The sequence below is a fragment of the Globicephala melas genome, chromosome 19, assembly GCF_963455315.2.
Source record: "Globicephala melas chromosome 19, mGloMel1.2, whole genome shotgun sequence".
Lineage (NCBI taxonomy): Eukaryota > Metazoa > Chordata > Mammalia > Artiodactyla > Delphinidae > Globicephala > Globicephala melas.
In genome coordinates, this window is record NC_083332.1 from 4737891 (window position 1) to 4752558 (window position 14668).

Consider the following 14668-nt stretch of genomic DNA (forward strand, 5'->3'; position numbering starts at 1 on the left):
CGACTGGTCACCTGATGTGCACAGCCTGGAACACCTGGGGGCTACAGCAGAGCACTGACACAGCACACTAAACATGGGAACACGTCACCCACTGCTTGAGGACACCAGCTGTACAGGACTTTTTAGGCCTCCCTACATCTTTTTGCTCTTGAGTAAACAGACACATAAGGTAAGCATCAATTAGAGTGGAAATGTCCAAAACAAGTGTGAGAACCATCCTCATTACCTGCCCTGGCAACTTGATATTTCCTGAGGTGTACTCAGCCCAGTCAACAATCCTAGCCTTGAAAACATCCCCAGAGTGAGGTGTTGCAGTGACCCTGGGAAGATGATGAACACTGTGTCTGTCCTTCAATGGAGGTTAAGCACGAAAGACTAAAAATAATCAATACACAAGTACATTTCTGTTGAGGGTGACTGATACAGAGGCAGTAAACCCTGGGTAATTTCACAGAGGTTGTCGGAGGAAGGGGAAGGGGACATATCTCTGAAGTAACATGTGGAGGACAAAGGGCCTGAGCCATGGTGACTTAAAGGCCAATGGTAAGAACAGGAACTAAGATCTGAGACAGAACACGTGTTGGGGTTTGGGGACAGAAAAAAGGTGAATGTGTGCGGGGCAGAGTGAACCATGAGGAAACGGTCACTTCCCAAGATGAGGCTGGAGACACTGGCAGGGCCCTGAGCATGATACAGGGCTGTGTAGACACAGTGAGGAGACTGGACTTTGTCATAAAGACAAGTAACAGCCAGTGGAGATATGAGTGCCAGGACTGACTAAACTCTCTTCAAATTTAAATCTTCTGCAGAGAAATACATCTCACTATGGTCACTTTAACTCTGAGCCTATGTTCTTGTCTCCTTTCTAGGGTTTGTTTTACTTTTACATTCTGGGATGACTGTGACCCATTTAAATTTCTAAATACGACTAGACGCTCTCTTCAAAAATAATTGCCACACACAGCGGGTGGGGGTGGGAGGTGGGGAGGGATGATGGGAGAGTCAGATTGACATATACACACTACGATGTATAAAATATATAACTAATGAGAACATACTGTATAGCACAGGGAAGGCTACACAGTATGTTCTCAGTGCTCTGTGGTGACCCAAATGGGAAGGAAATCCAAAGAAGAGGGGATATGTATACATATGGCTGATTCACTTTGCGGTACAGCAGAATCCGACAGTCCAGCAATGTAAAGAAACTATACTCCAAATAAAAAGTGTTACTTATACTTTTTATTAAAACTTTATCCAGGGCTTCCCTGGTGGCGCAGTGGTTGAGAGTCCGCGTGCCGATGCAGGGGACACGGGTTCATGCCCCGGTCCGGGAGGATCCCACATGCCGCGGAGCGGCTGGGCCCATGAGCCATGGCTGCTGAGCCTGTGCGTCCGGAGCCTGTGCTCCGCAACGGGAGAGGCCACAGCAGTGAGAGGCCCGCGTACCGCAAAAAAAAAAAAAAACTTTATCCATAAAATAAGACTGTAGTGATATATACTAAAAGGTTAATACCATGTTTTTTGAGTGGGATTAGAAATGATTTCCATTTTCTTCTTTTTGTCTGTATTCTCACATAGGCTTGATATTACCTTTGCAATAAATTATATTCAAAGAATAAGAACTGCCACACACAGACACACACCCAATTTCACCAATGAATTCAGGGGTTAAGTGTTGCTCAGACTGAGAATTACTGGTCTAGTCTCTCATCTCTGTGTTACGAGTGGGCTCCCTGAGGCCCAGAGGGGACACATTGTGGAGAAGGTCTGAATTGACTGAACAGAATCAGGTGGAAATGAATTCTGAAAAGGTCACCTGAAGGGCCTCTTCCTTTCAAGAGGTACCATGTGCTGACAGTTTTTTCTTACCCAGTCCTCTACTCCCTGACAAGAAATGTAAGGGGGTGAAGGACAACTGTCTGAGTCAAGTCACTGCCCCATGGCTGAATAGGAACTGAATATGGAAGTCATCTTATGATTCAAATAATTACAAAATTCACAAACCTTATAGCCAGTTTTTCAATTCTGATCCTTGTCTATGTAAGTCAAACAAACAAAAATTACATTTATTAGATTTTAAAGCCAGAAATCAATATATCACGACTTAACTGTCCACATCCAAAGAACTCGCCACCCATCTGGACTCTGTTTCTCCCTTGTACCTGCACTACTACATCTTTACATTTCATTAGGTTTATCTGTCTCCCTATTCCTTTCTCTGAGGCCATCTTTTTCTTCCCTCTCTGTTTCCTCCCTCACGCCAGTCCTGCCCCACTCTGCGACCTGTTTCCCCTCCTGTTGCTCTCTCCGCCCAACCTTTCTGACTGTCCTAAAAATCCGTATCTTTCTGCATCTTTCTTCCCAATCTCGGCCCCCTCTCTCATCCCCTGGTTACGGCGTTTCCATCCCGGTCACAGTCCCTTCCGCCCCACTCTGTGGCACAACCAGGTGGCTGTACTTCCCATCGGCTCGCTCTTCCTCTGCTCTTCTAGTTCCTAGTTGTTCCTCTCTTCCTCTCCCAGAGCCACTTGGCTCTGAAGGCCAAGGTTCAAACTCCATTCTCTCCGGCCACTCTCGGCGTGAAGTGCCTCGCCACTGTATTGTCCTCCCTTCTACTGGTGATCCAGGGCCCCTCTTCCCACGCTGCAATGCCATGGGGTCTCCCCCATTCCCTCAATATCTCAGTTATTCCTACTTCTCTGTCAGTCGCTCCGTCTCTACTCCTCCCACTTCTCATCGCCCACGTGTTTCCAGAAATGGCGACAGAATAACACACCCGCTTAGCGGAAAAGAGATATTTTCCAGCGGGTGGAATTCAGAAAGAAACAACACTGGGTGTCACGCGGCTGGCCCAGGTCACCTCTCCCTTCGCGGGGTGAGGGGAAGGGCTGACTAGGAAGGGGAGGCCGGAGGAGCAGAAGTATTGGCCTTTGGAGACGCGAGGACAGAGGGGAGGGGAGGGAGGGAGGGGGTCTCAGGAGAGGGGCGGGCTCTCCAGAATCCCAGGACGGGGGAGAGGACGCGGCCTGTCCGGGAGCGGGGCGGCCGGCGCTGCCCTCCAGGGGTCGCGAGGGCGAGGCTGGGGGCGCGAATCCACCTCGCGGAAGAGGACGTTACGGGGTGGGCCTGGGGGGGTGGTCACTGAAGGTCTGAAGCAGGAAAACGGCGCTAAAGACCGTGTCTACGTGGACTGAAGGCCATAAAGCGAAGGGCAGGGACCAGCCTCAAAGCGATTTCAAGCCCAAAGGAAAACATACCCGACCTCTAACGGCGACGTCTGGATCTATTAGGTAGGAGGCCGGATGCTGGGATTTACAGTTCATAGTAACTCCGAAGCCAGTAGGTTGCAGTACGAGGAGCAGCGAAGCACAGATCTTCACTAGCGATGGGCAACTTACCTCTGCATCTTACCTCGTACCGTGACCTTCAAAACACGGCCCGTTTCCGGTTCCGCAGGTAACTACTAATTCGGGGGGAGAGGCGGAGCTCCAGGGGCGGGGCCTGGGCGGAGCGCTGTGTGCGAGGGGCGGGGCGAGGAGAGAGCCCAGATGTTGGGATGGCCAGAGGGCGGGGCTGGCAGCAGGGAGCAGGGCAGTCACTTCCATTAAAAACTAAGACGTTTCCTCTTAACTAAAGAACGGTTTAAATAAAAAGCTCCCCCACTCCGCCCCAAAACAGGTTGCTCTAAAGTCCCGTTAGTGAGGCTGAAGCAATTCAGAGCTCTGGAAACTTGGGTCTCCAAGTGGTAGCTGTGGGGCGGCGACTGGAGCCTGGACCATTTCCTGCAGTTAGAACTAATAAAAGCAATTCAGGAAACAAGAGCTGGACTTGTCTTTCTATTACAAACTAGAATGACAGAATTACAAAACTCTGGGTAGTATGGGCTTTTTTACACTGAAAACTCTACAGAACATTCTGTTTCTATTCCCTGCTCACTCAGGAGGCCAAACTCAACGCTCTGCTCATTTCCAGACAATCAGGGACTAGACCTGAGGTCTGAGACTGGTGAACTAAGGCATGTGATAATTCAGGGCACTAACCGTTGCTATAAAAAGAGCAATAAATTGTAGTATTCTTTTTTAGGTAAATTTTTTGATTGTTTTGCTTCTTTTTGCCTTTTAAAACCTGCTTTCCCCCGGAGTATAACAGAGAAATACTTGAGATACATCACTATTCAGTAAAGGTGTACCACAGGATTCTCTGACTTAACGTATCTTGTGAAAAGATTAGGACAGTAAGTTTAGTTAGCATCCAGCACTTCATATAGATACAATAAAAAGAGAAAGAGAAAGGTTGTATTTCTTTGATGAGAAGGCATTATTCTTTAAAATACTTCTATTCTACACTTAATTTCCTTCAAATATCTTTGAGAAAAACTTCTTTATATCATAGTACACTTAAGTCAAACATAACTAAAAATAATTTAATTGTGATTAGATTTTTATTTTGAAATTGTAACATATTTTAGCTGTTTCTTTTTTTTAATATTTATTTTTTAAACCTTACTTTATTTTTGGTTGCATTGCATCTTCATGGCTGCACACGGGCTTCCTCTAGCTGATGCAAGCAGGGGCTACTCTTCGTTGAGATGTGCAGGCTTCTCATTGCAGTGGCTTCTCTTGTTGTGGAGCACAGGCTCTAGGCACACAGGCTCAGTAGTTGTGGCTGACGGGCTCTAGAATGCAGGCTCAGTAGTTGTGTCTCGCAGGCTCTAGAGCGCAGACTCAGTAGTTGTGGCACATGGGCTTAGCTGCTCAGTGGCATGTGAGATCTTCCCAGACCAGGGATCAAACCCGTGTCTCCTGCATTGGCAGGCGGATTCTTTTTTTTTTTTTCCCACTGTTCAAGGTTTATTTATTGTTTTAGTTGGTATAACACTTAGATAGTTGGCTGCATTATTTATGTAGATTTTTCTTTTTTACATTACATGGCAGTGTATACTATTCTGATACATATAGTAGTACATAAAATAAGATTCTTTAGAACAGTTATGCACAAGACATGCAATACTGGATTTATAATCAATCCCAGAATGTGATTAATTGGAGAAAAAAAGTTGGATTAGGCATCTTGGCTAAAGGAACCACAAGTTATATAACACGAGTTAAATACACATCTGGTTTGAAGGGCAACTGCAGCATCTGCAACACTGTCAGTGGTACCACTTGAGGAAGTAGAACTATTTTGCACGAACCAATTTAGGAACACACAAGATGAGTGCCATGGAGCATCAGGATACAGCTGCAGGGTTTTATGAACCATTCCTATTGCTAATGTTAGGAAACTGATGTTTTTCCTAGGCTGTCTTAACATTACTGCTTTTGTCACAGATCAGATATAAAGGACAATATGCACAACCTTCAACTAAAATCCTGTTGTAGCCTAGACAGTGAAGTGGTATATTAGACTTTAAAACTGCAGCTCTTTCTGGATCCCCCAAAGTGTATCTGCACTCTTCTTCAAACAGGCCTGTTCCTCAGGAGTCAGAGTCACTTTCATAACATCCGAGATTCCATTCTGTCCCAAGATGCAAGGAACACTAAGGAACACATCCTCTTTTATTCCATAGAAACCCTTAATCATGGTGGGAATCGGATGTACCCGCCTAAGATTCTTCATTATACTTTCTGCCAAATCTGCCACAGACAGTCCAATGGGCCAGGATGTGTATGTAGCCTTTCAGTCTGATCACCTCAAAAGCACTGTCAGCCACCTGTTTGTGAACTGCCTTCCACTGTTCCTTATCTGCATCAGTGCCTAATTCGGGGTGCAGATTCTTCAGGGAGACACCAGCAACATTCACTCCACTCCATACAGGCACACTAGAGTCTCCATGCTCCCCAAGGATCCACCCATGACAGCTTAATGGGTGAATTCCCAGCCTTTCCCCCATGAGGTAACAGAACCGGGCTGAATCCAAATTGCAACCGCTTCCAATAACACGGTTTTTGGGAAAGCTGCTTATCTTCCAAGCTGCATAGGTCAAGGTATCCACTGGATTGGAAACAACAAGCAACTTGCAGTTTGGGCTGTATTTTACAATATTAGGAAAGATGAATTTAAAGATGTTCACATTACACTGGACCAAATTAAGATGGCTTTCTCCCTCTTGCTGGCATGCCCCAGCTGTGATAATAACCAGCCTGGAGTTTGTTGTCACATTATAGTCTTTGCCAGAGACGATTTCTGGTGTTCTAAGGAAAAAGCTACCATGTTGGAGATCCATCATCTCTCCCTTCAGTTTGTCTTCTATGACATCAACAAGAGCAATTTCATCTGCCAAGTCCTTCATTAAGATACTGATGGCACAGGCCATGCCAACAGCACCACCACCAACCACTGTAATCTTATTCTGGGGGACATGTTCTTCCTTAATAAGATTCTGAATCAGCTGATCCTTGAGAGTTGCCATATTGGACTTAGAACCGAAAGGAATCAGGAGTGCACGTCGGGTGGGCTGGACTCGGAATTGGCGGTAGCTGCTCGGGTACTCCGAGTGGGGAGCGGGAGGGGCCTTAAATAGAACCGCGAGGCTGACGTCAGGGGGGAGCCGGGCGGACGTGCGGGAACCCATCGGCAGGCGGATTCTTAACCACTGCGCCACCAGGGAAGCCCTAATATTGATTGTCTGATTGATTGATTTGGTTGTGCCAGGTCTTTAGTTGCAGCAACTCCTTAGTTGCGGCTTGCAGGCTCCTTAGTTGTGGCATGCAAACTCTTAGTTGAAGCATATATGTGGGGTCTAGTTCCCTGAGCAGGGATCGAACCCGGGCCGCCTGCATTGGAAGTGCAGAGTATTAACCACTCTGCCACCAAGGAAGTCCCTAGGTCTTTGTTTCTATTTCTGAAAGTTCTGTTATGTGTGGATGAGAAAGCCTGTAAAGTATACAGTCTTCAGAGGAAATTAAGATTAGTTTCATCTAAAGATTAATCATTTTTACAATGTTTTAAGGGCATTTTATAGGGGGATATATTCTCTTTAATACAAACCCTAAAGAAATTAAAACTAGGTTATCAGCTATGCAAAAACTTCATTTCAACCCTCGATATATTTATGGAAATAACTGTTTGATAACACCTACAATGTATGTTTTATTACAGGCCTACATGATATTTACATAGGGAAATAACCTAATTACAATATTTTCAGGTAAACGAATAACCTGCCACAATTCACCCTTGTGAAACAGATCATTTGAGTAAATACTTTGAATTACAGACTTTTTTTTTTTTTTTTTGCGGTACGCGGGCCTCTCACTGTTGTGGCCTCTCCCGTTGCGGAGCACAGGCTCCGGACACACAGGCCCAGCGGCCATGGCTCACGGGCCCAGCCGCTCTGCGGCATGTGGGATCTTCCCGGACCGGGGCACGAACCCGTGTCCCCTGCATCGGCAGGCGGACTCTCAACCACTGCGCCACTAGGGAAGCCCCCAGACTACATTTTTAATTTGAAAATCGCCACCACCCAGAAAACAAATCTAAAATCACAGATGATGGCCAGGAGAGGCTAGGTAAAGTACTCCATAATGCGGTGATCTCAGCATTTATTTGGTGTAGGTAACTGGCCAACAGGGATCTCGAGCCTTTCCCCTGACAACACATCCTATGGAACAGCCCACAGAGTCACAGCAAGTTTAAGTTCCTGTTATGACTGACTCCCCCAACTGCCCTTGTGATAACCATTTTCCCCTGTCACCCAAGGCTTTCGCCTGGTTCTTCTTTGGATGAGACACGCTTCCAACAAGGAAGCCTACCAATTCCTGTGTTTTTGGTTTGCACTGACAAAGGCAGCCTGACTCAAGAAGCCAAAACGTTTCATCCATGGACCCTAATGAAGGTACATGCCTCAGGGCATGCCCCATGCTCTCTGCCTGCACCCTTCCTTGAATTCTGACGTGTTCCCTCCAGCTGTATCTTGGACCTCCTCCAGGACCTGTGAGTAATAAACACCTCCATTTCACGTTCCCTTGCAGTCTTTTACTGAGTTGCGGCTCAACCATCGGTATGAAGAGGCTCTCGTTAACAAATGCTAAATTTAAAAAGTCACAAGAGGGATATTAGACAATTCTATCAAATGTATGAAGAATAATGAACAGTAATTCTATACAATTATATTGTTCCTTGTTCTCTGTCGTGTGTGTGTGTGTGTGTGTTTGTGTGTGTGTACACTCGAAGGTTTCACACGGGTAGGGAGAGGACAGTAGAGGAACCAGCACTGGCCTGGCAGTAAGAAAGTAGCCGCTACAGCTTCCCAAGAATGTGCCTCTGTATGTGCCCAGGGTTTTTATCTCCTGTTCTCCCCACTCACAGGTAATTACAAGATACCCTAGCTCATTGAGGGGGGGCCTCCTACATGCCCCCTTAGGTTCCCAACATCTGCAGCCTTAGCACAGGGAAATCACTATCGCTGACGCTGTGCAGATGACCTGCCGGAAGGCAAAGCTCCTGTCCAAGGTAGTGACTGGTCCCTGGATGTGCACACCTGGAACACCTGGGGGCTACAGTAAAGCAGTGACAGAGCACACTAAACATGGGGACAACTCAGGACACTGCATGAGGACACCAGTTCTGTAGGGCTTTTTAGGACTGCCTACATCTTTTCCTCCCATCGTGGGAGGAAGAGAAACACGGTGCACCCTTCAACGAATGGAAAAGGGGAGACTCCAAATGATCAATGGAGAAAGGCATTTCTGATGAGGGGGGTTGATACAGGGGCAATAAACTGGTGAATGTGACAGAGACTGGCTGGAGGGGATGGTGGGGACCTCTCAGAACCTAGAACTGAAGGAGGACAAAGGGCCTGAGCCATGGTAACTTAAAGGCAAAAGGTTAAAACAGGAACTAAGATCTGACACAGAAAAGGCACCCCAGGAAGGACCCTGAGTCAGACCAAAAATGGAGCAAGCCAGATGACTGGCCAGAGACAACCCGGAAACTAACCCCACGACCATCTACCTGAGACTGAGAGCCACATGACAGAGCCGTCCTCCTGGGGTCCCTTACCCTGCTGCTCTTCACTCAGGCACCCCTTCCCAACAAAGTCTTTTGCTTTGTCAGTACGTGTGTCTCCTCGGACAATTCGTTTCCGAGTGTTAGACAAGGGCCCACTCTTGGGTCCTGGAAGGGGTCTTCCTTCCTGCATCAAAGTATGAACGCTACACATGCACATTTTTACCAAGTGGGTTGAACAAACTAAAATTAATCCAGAATTACAGTGGCCATTATGACTATCATTCCATCTCCCAACACTCGTTTTCCTTAAGACTAAATCTGAAGACTGCAGTTCTAAAATTAAACAAGACGAATGGTATATTTATTTTCATGGCTACCTGGAAGCTTCCAAACAGGAACAATATTCTAAAATTGCCTCTTTGCGAAACATTTTCTGAACTGACCAAACCAACCAAAAAGCTAGAAATGAACAAAATAGCTTCTGAAGCCTTATGCTGTGAGTGTTCTCCTCCCCCAACTTGACAACTTGTGTGTTTTCTCAGAACCCTTTGTTTCAGACTCCACCATACAACAGTGGGAACCTTAGCAGGGCAGGAAGGATTCAGCACAGTAAACTCTTACACAGAGACCAGCAAGGCAGTTTTCCCACACTTTCCTTCAAGTCACTGTGGTCTCTGGTGAGACCCTCAGCTGGACCCGACGATCCCCTCCAGGTCACAGACCAGCCCTGATCCATCCCCACGCAGAGCAGAGTCCCCTCACCCTCAGCCCAGATCTCAGCCCTCAGGAACGGGGGGACTCAGTCATGATGCTCAATGGTACATACAGATTAGAACATACAGGAGATCCTTAATATTATTTATTAAAGTTGGGCCCCACCCTGATAATACGAAAGAGGATCTCTGGTCAGGGGGCACACATGTATTTACAAAATGCCTCATCCATCTAATGTGAAGACTGCATTGAGCACCACTGACGGACAAACTGATAATGAAAATGTGGTGTATATATATTCTATATATATATAAAATGTGGTGTGTATATATTCTATATATAAAATGTGGTGTGTATATATTCTATATATGTAGAATGCAATATTGCTCAGAAATGTTGCCATTTGCAACAACACCAATGGCTCTAGAACGTACTATGCTAAGTGAAAAAAGTCAGACAAAAATAAGTACCACATGGTTCCACTTATATATGGCATTAAAAAAAAAAAGTGGAATACAGTGAAGAGAGACTGGTAGAACAAACATATGATTTTCAGAAAGGGGTAAAGGGGTGAGATAAGAGGGGCATATTTCAGGGACTTCCCTGGTGGTCCAGTGGCTAAGACTCCATGCTTCCACTGCAGGGGGTTCGGTTTAGATCTCTGGTCAGGGAACTAAGATCCTACATGCCAGGTGGTACGGCCAAAAGAAAAAAAAAAAAAGTTAAGAGGATCACATTTAAAACTGCACAATAGATAGGTCACAGTGATGTAATATACAGCATAAAGAATATGGTCAATAACGTCATAATAATTTTGTTTGGGGACACGATGGCTACTAGACTCATTGTGGTGGTCATTTCATAATGTATACAAATATTAAAACAGCATATAGTGCACCTGAAACATTATATTGTACATCACCTATATTCCAATTAAAAATAAAAAGAGAGGGAATTCCCTGGTGGTCCAGTGGTTACGACTCGGCGCTTTCACTGCTGAGGGCCCGGGTTCAATACCCGGTTGGGGAACTAAGATCCCACAGGCCATGCAGTATGGCCAAAACAAACAAAAAAAAATTTTTTTTAAATAAAAACAAACTCCACTGTGGAGCGATACCATATAAAACTAATGTATGCGGCAAAGCCAGGAACCAGGGCTCATACCTCACTTGGTATCAGAATATACATTTTTGAGGAAAAAAACACACAAATATATGGCAAAGCTGATCCAAATTTTAAGCCTTCTGGAACATAATAGAATTCTTTCCAGAAATTTGACAAATGTAATGAGTGTGATCAACTTTGTAAACAATACACAGCTTTGTGGTCATGAAAGTATTCATATAATATGGAAACGGTACAAGTGAGTCAAGGCCTTTCAGCAATTACCTCAGCATACGCCACGAAGAATTCATACTAGAAAGAAATGACAAATGTAATGGAGATAAATGTTCAAACAATGCTCTCAATGGACTTAATGCTAAAAGTTTACACTCAGGGGAACTAGGTTCATTACTTATGAAGATCAACCAAAAAAAAAAAAAAAAAGATCAGATAGGACTCGGTGCTTTCACTGCCATGGCCTGGGTTCAATCCCTGGTCAGGGAACTAAGATCCTGCAAGCAGCATGGAACAACAGGAAGAAAAAAAAAAAAGGCTACTTAAAAAAAATAATAAAACTAGAGGCTGTAATACAGAGTGAAGTCAGAAGAAGAAAAACAAATACCGTGTATTAACGCATATATGTGGAACCTAGAAAAATGGTACAGATGAACCGGTCTGCAGGACAGAGACAGACACAGATGTAGAGAACAAATGTATGGACACCAAGGGGGGAAAGTGACGGGGGGAGGGTGGTGGTGGTGTGATGAATTGGGAGATCGCGATTGATATGTATACACTAATATGTATAAAATGGACAACTAATAAGAACCTGCTGTATAAAAAAAAAAACTCATGAGATGGTGTCTATCAATGAAGCAAGGATACCTGTGGAAAAGTCTAATTATCTGCATATTATTAAATGTTTTTATTCAATTATTTGAAGTTTCTTGAAAACGGTGTATTTTTTTTTTTTTTTTTTTTGCGGTACGCGGGCCTCTCACCGCTGCGGCCTCTCCCGTTGCGGAGCACAGGCTCCGGACGCACAGGCCCAGCGGCCATGGCTCACGGGCCCAGCCGCTCCGCGGCATGTGGGATCCTCCCGGACCGGGGCACGAACCCGTGTCCCCTGCACCGGTAGGCGGACTCCCAACCACTGCGCCACCAGGGAAGCCCCGAAAACGGTGTATTCTTATTAACGACCTATAACCTGAAGTTTGAAATCTGCTGTTATTCTTTCGTTACTCGCTATTCTTTTATCACCATGATGGTTTTAGGGAAGGGATGGGTAAGATGAAAGGACCTACTTCATTAGGTGGGATTTATTCATATCCAGATTACTGTGAAAAACTAGGACACTCACTTTAAGGTGCAATGTTATAAATAAACTTGACAGCATGGGGAGGGGCAGAGTATAGATATAAAACTATTATCTAAAATATAGTGCTTTTTGCGGTCATTGCCCCTTCTCTAGATTTGCTATGACTGAGGGCTATTGTTGATGATTATAGGAAAGGGTTACCCTACCAGATGATCGTGAAACACAGTACAACTGGACACTGAGAGAATGAAGTTTTCATATGAGTATCACGATGGCAGAAAAAATGGAGGGGAACAATGGTCTTCTGTCCTCTTAAAAGGGAATAGCTGTTGTATATCATTTATTAATGAAAATTAGTATTATTTCTAGACACTGAAGACATGGTGTTACAGAGGATAGTTTAATGAAAAGAACTAGAGTAAAACATGCTTGTGAGGGATTCAAAAATTAATGTAATCTTTCCTTTATAATCCTGAATGAGTCATAAGCTTTCTATTGACCCCACAGTATCCCACCTCTTTGGGGCACTTCATAATACATCGTTAGGCTCTCTAGGTTGAGGGGCATCTAAACAATTTCTTTCCATGTTATATATAAAACGACATTCAACTTTGGAAATACATATTCATAATCTGCATTTGACTTATGAACTCCAAAGTGTATCCCTGATTATTTCTGGGACTATGAAAATACCAAGTCGGTGAAACTTCAGATTCAAGCTCCCTACAAACTGCCTCTCCTTACCTGAATATACACAAGATTATATTTTTACATGCCTTTTTTAGTGCTGAAGTTAGACCCATGGTTTGCATATCTACATGAAATGAAAATAGAAATATAGTAAGCATATGAAAACTATGAGGAAATAAAAGAACATTTCATAAATAAGGATTAAAAGGACACAATCTATCTTTTGTGTTGCAGTGCTCAGAGAAATAACCGGAAAAGATCAAGGTTCATGAGTTTCCTCTAAGAATGAACATACACAATGGGATTTATAAACTATAAATTTCACGTATGCACTCTCCAAAATATTGGGGGTTTTTTTAGGATTTTTTAAAAGGGTATTTTTTTTAAATACATTTATTTATTTTTGACTGCATTGGGTCTTCGTTGCTGCGTGCGGGCTTCTCATTGCGGTGGCTTCTCTTGTTGTGGAGCGTGGGCTCTAGGCATGCAGGCTTCAGTAGTTGTGGTGCACAGGCTTAGTAGTTGTGGCTCGCAGGCTTTAGAGCACAGGCTCAGTAGTTGGGGCGCACAGGATTAGTTGCTCTGCAGAACTGGGATCTTCCCCGACCAGGGCTTGAACCCATGTCCCCTGAACTGGCAGGCAAATTTTTAACCACTGCGCCACCAAGGAAGCCCTATTTGTTGTTAATTACTTTTGCTTTTTTTTTTTAATTAATGAATTTATTTATTTATTTTTGGCTGCGATGGGTCTTCATTGCTGCGTGGCTTTCTCTAGTCTCTGAGCGGGGGCTACTCTTTGTTGCGGTGCCCAGGCTTCTCATTGCGGTGGCTTCTCTTGTTGCAGAGCTCCGGCTCTAGGCACGCAGGCTTCAGTAGTTGAGGCTCGTGGGCTCTAGAGCGCAGGCTCAGTGGTTGTGGCTCACGGGCTTAGTTACTCCGCGTCAGGTGGGATCTTCCCGGGCCAGGGCTCGAACCCATGTCCCCTGCATTGGCAGGCGGATTCTTAACCACTGCGCCACCAGGGAAGTCCCTGCACTTTTGCTTTCTCTGCTGGAAAAAGATGGAACCCCACACAAAGTTTAGTTTGGAGGGCTTCCTGTGGAGACCGGGGTGGACCAAGTTGTTCCCAAAATGGCTAGAGAAAGTAGAGCAGAGAATGGTGATGTTCTTGCGTTACGGTGGATACAAGACTGGGCTGTGGTGATAGTACTTGCTTGTGGTGTGAACCTACAAGTCCTGCCAAGGGATGGAGCGCTCAGGCTTTACTATCAGCCTGCCCTGATAACATGGGCAGAAGAGGAAGAGCTTGTACCGAGTCATAAGGTGTCTGTAGTCAGACCTCAAAAATGGAGTCAGACTCACAATGTTTTGGATTCATTTTGTACTTCTACCTTCCTGAACAATGAGACCATAAATCTATGTTGATTTAAGGCATTTAGTTTGTGGTAAGTTGTTACAGCAGAAATAGAAATTTTAAAGAAATGATGTATATGGAAAATCAAAAGAATCTACAGGGCTTCCCTGGTGGTGCAGTGGTTGAGAGTCCGCCTGCCAATGCAGGGGATACAGGTTCGTGCCCCGGTCCAGGAAGATCCCACATGCCGTGGAGTGGCTGGGCCCGTGAGCCATGGCCGCTGAGCTTGCGCGTCTGGAGCCTGTGCTCCGCAACGGGAGAGGCCACAACAGTGAGAGGCCCACGTACCACAAAAAAAAAAAAAAAAAAAAGAATCTACAGAAATTTCTAGAAAGAGTATACGATGCAAGGTGTCAGGATACAAGTACACCATGCAAAAATTTATTGAAATTTTATATAGTAGCAATTTACAAATGAATACTGAAATTAAAAATGTAGTATCTTCTTTAAATGCTCAGAAAAGTAAAACTAGA

At 44.8% G+C, this 14668-nt stretch overlaps 1 protein-coding gene and 1 pseudogene across 5 annotated transcripts in view; both read right to left on the reverse strand.

Annotated features, from left to right (window-relative positions):
* LOC115847697 (zinc finger protein 813-like) overlaps positions 1-14668 on the reverse strand; it is a 38343-nt gene that overhangs the window by 14679 nt on the left and 8996 nt on the right. Inside the window, exon 1 of one of the 5 annotated variants that reach the window (XM_060289144.1) lies at positions 3402-3454. The exons of 1 other annotated variant lie outside the window; for it this stretch is intronic. The gene's annotated coding sequence lies outside the window, so the exon portion shown is untranslated. Of the gene's footprint in view, positions 1-2007; positions 2767-3260; positions 3455-14668 lie in introns of those variants that run through there. 3 more of the 5 variants (XM_060289143.1, XM_030847795.2, XM_060289145.1) reach the window with 3 other exon arrangements.
* Positions 4900-6455, reverse strand: LOC115847711 (L-lactate dehydrogenase A chain pseudogene; annotated as a pseudogene).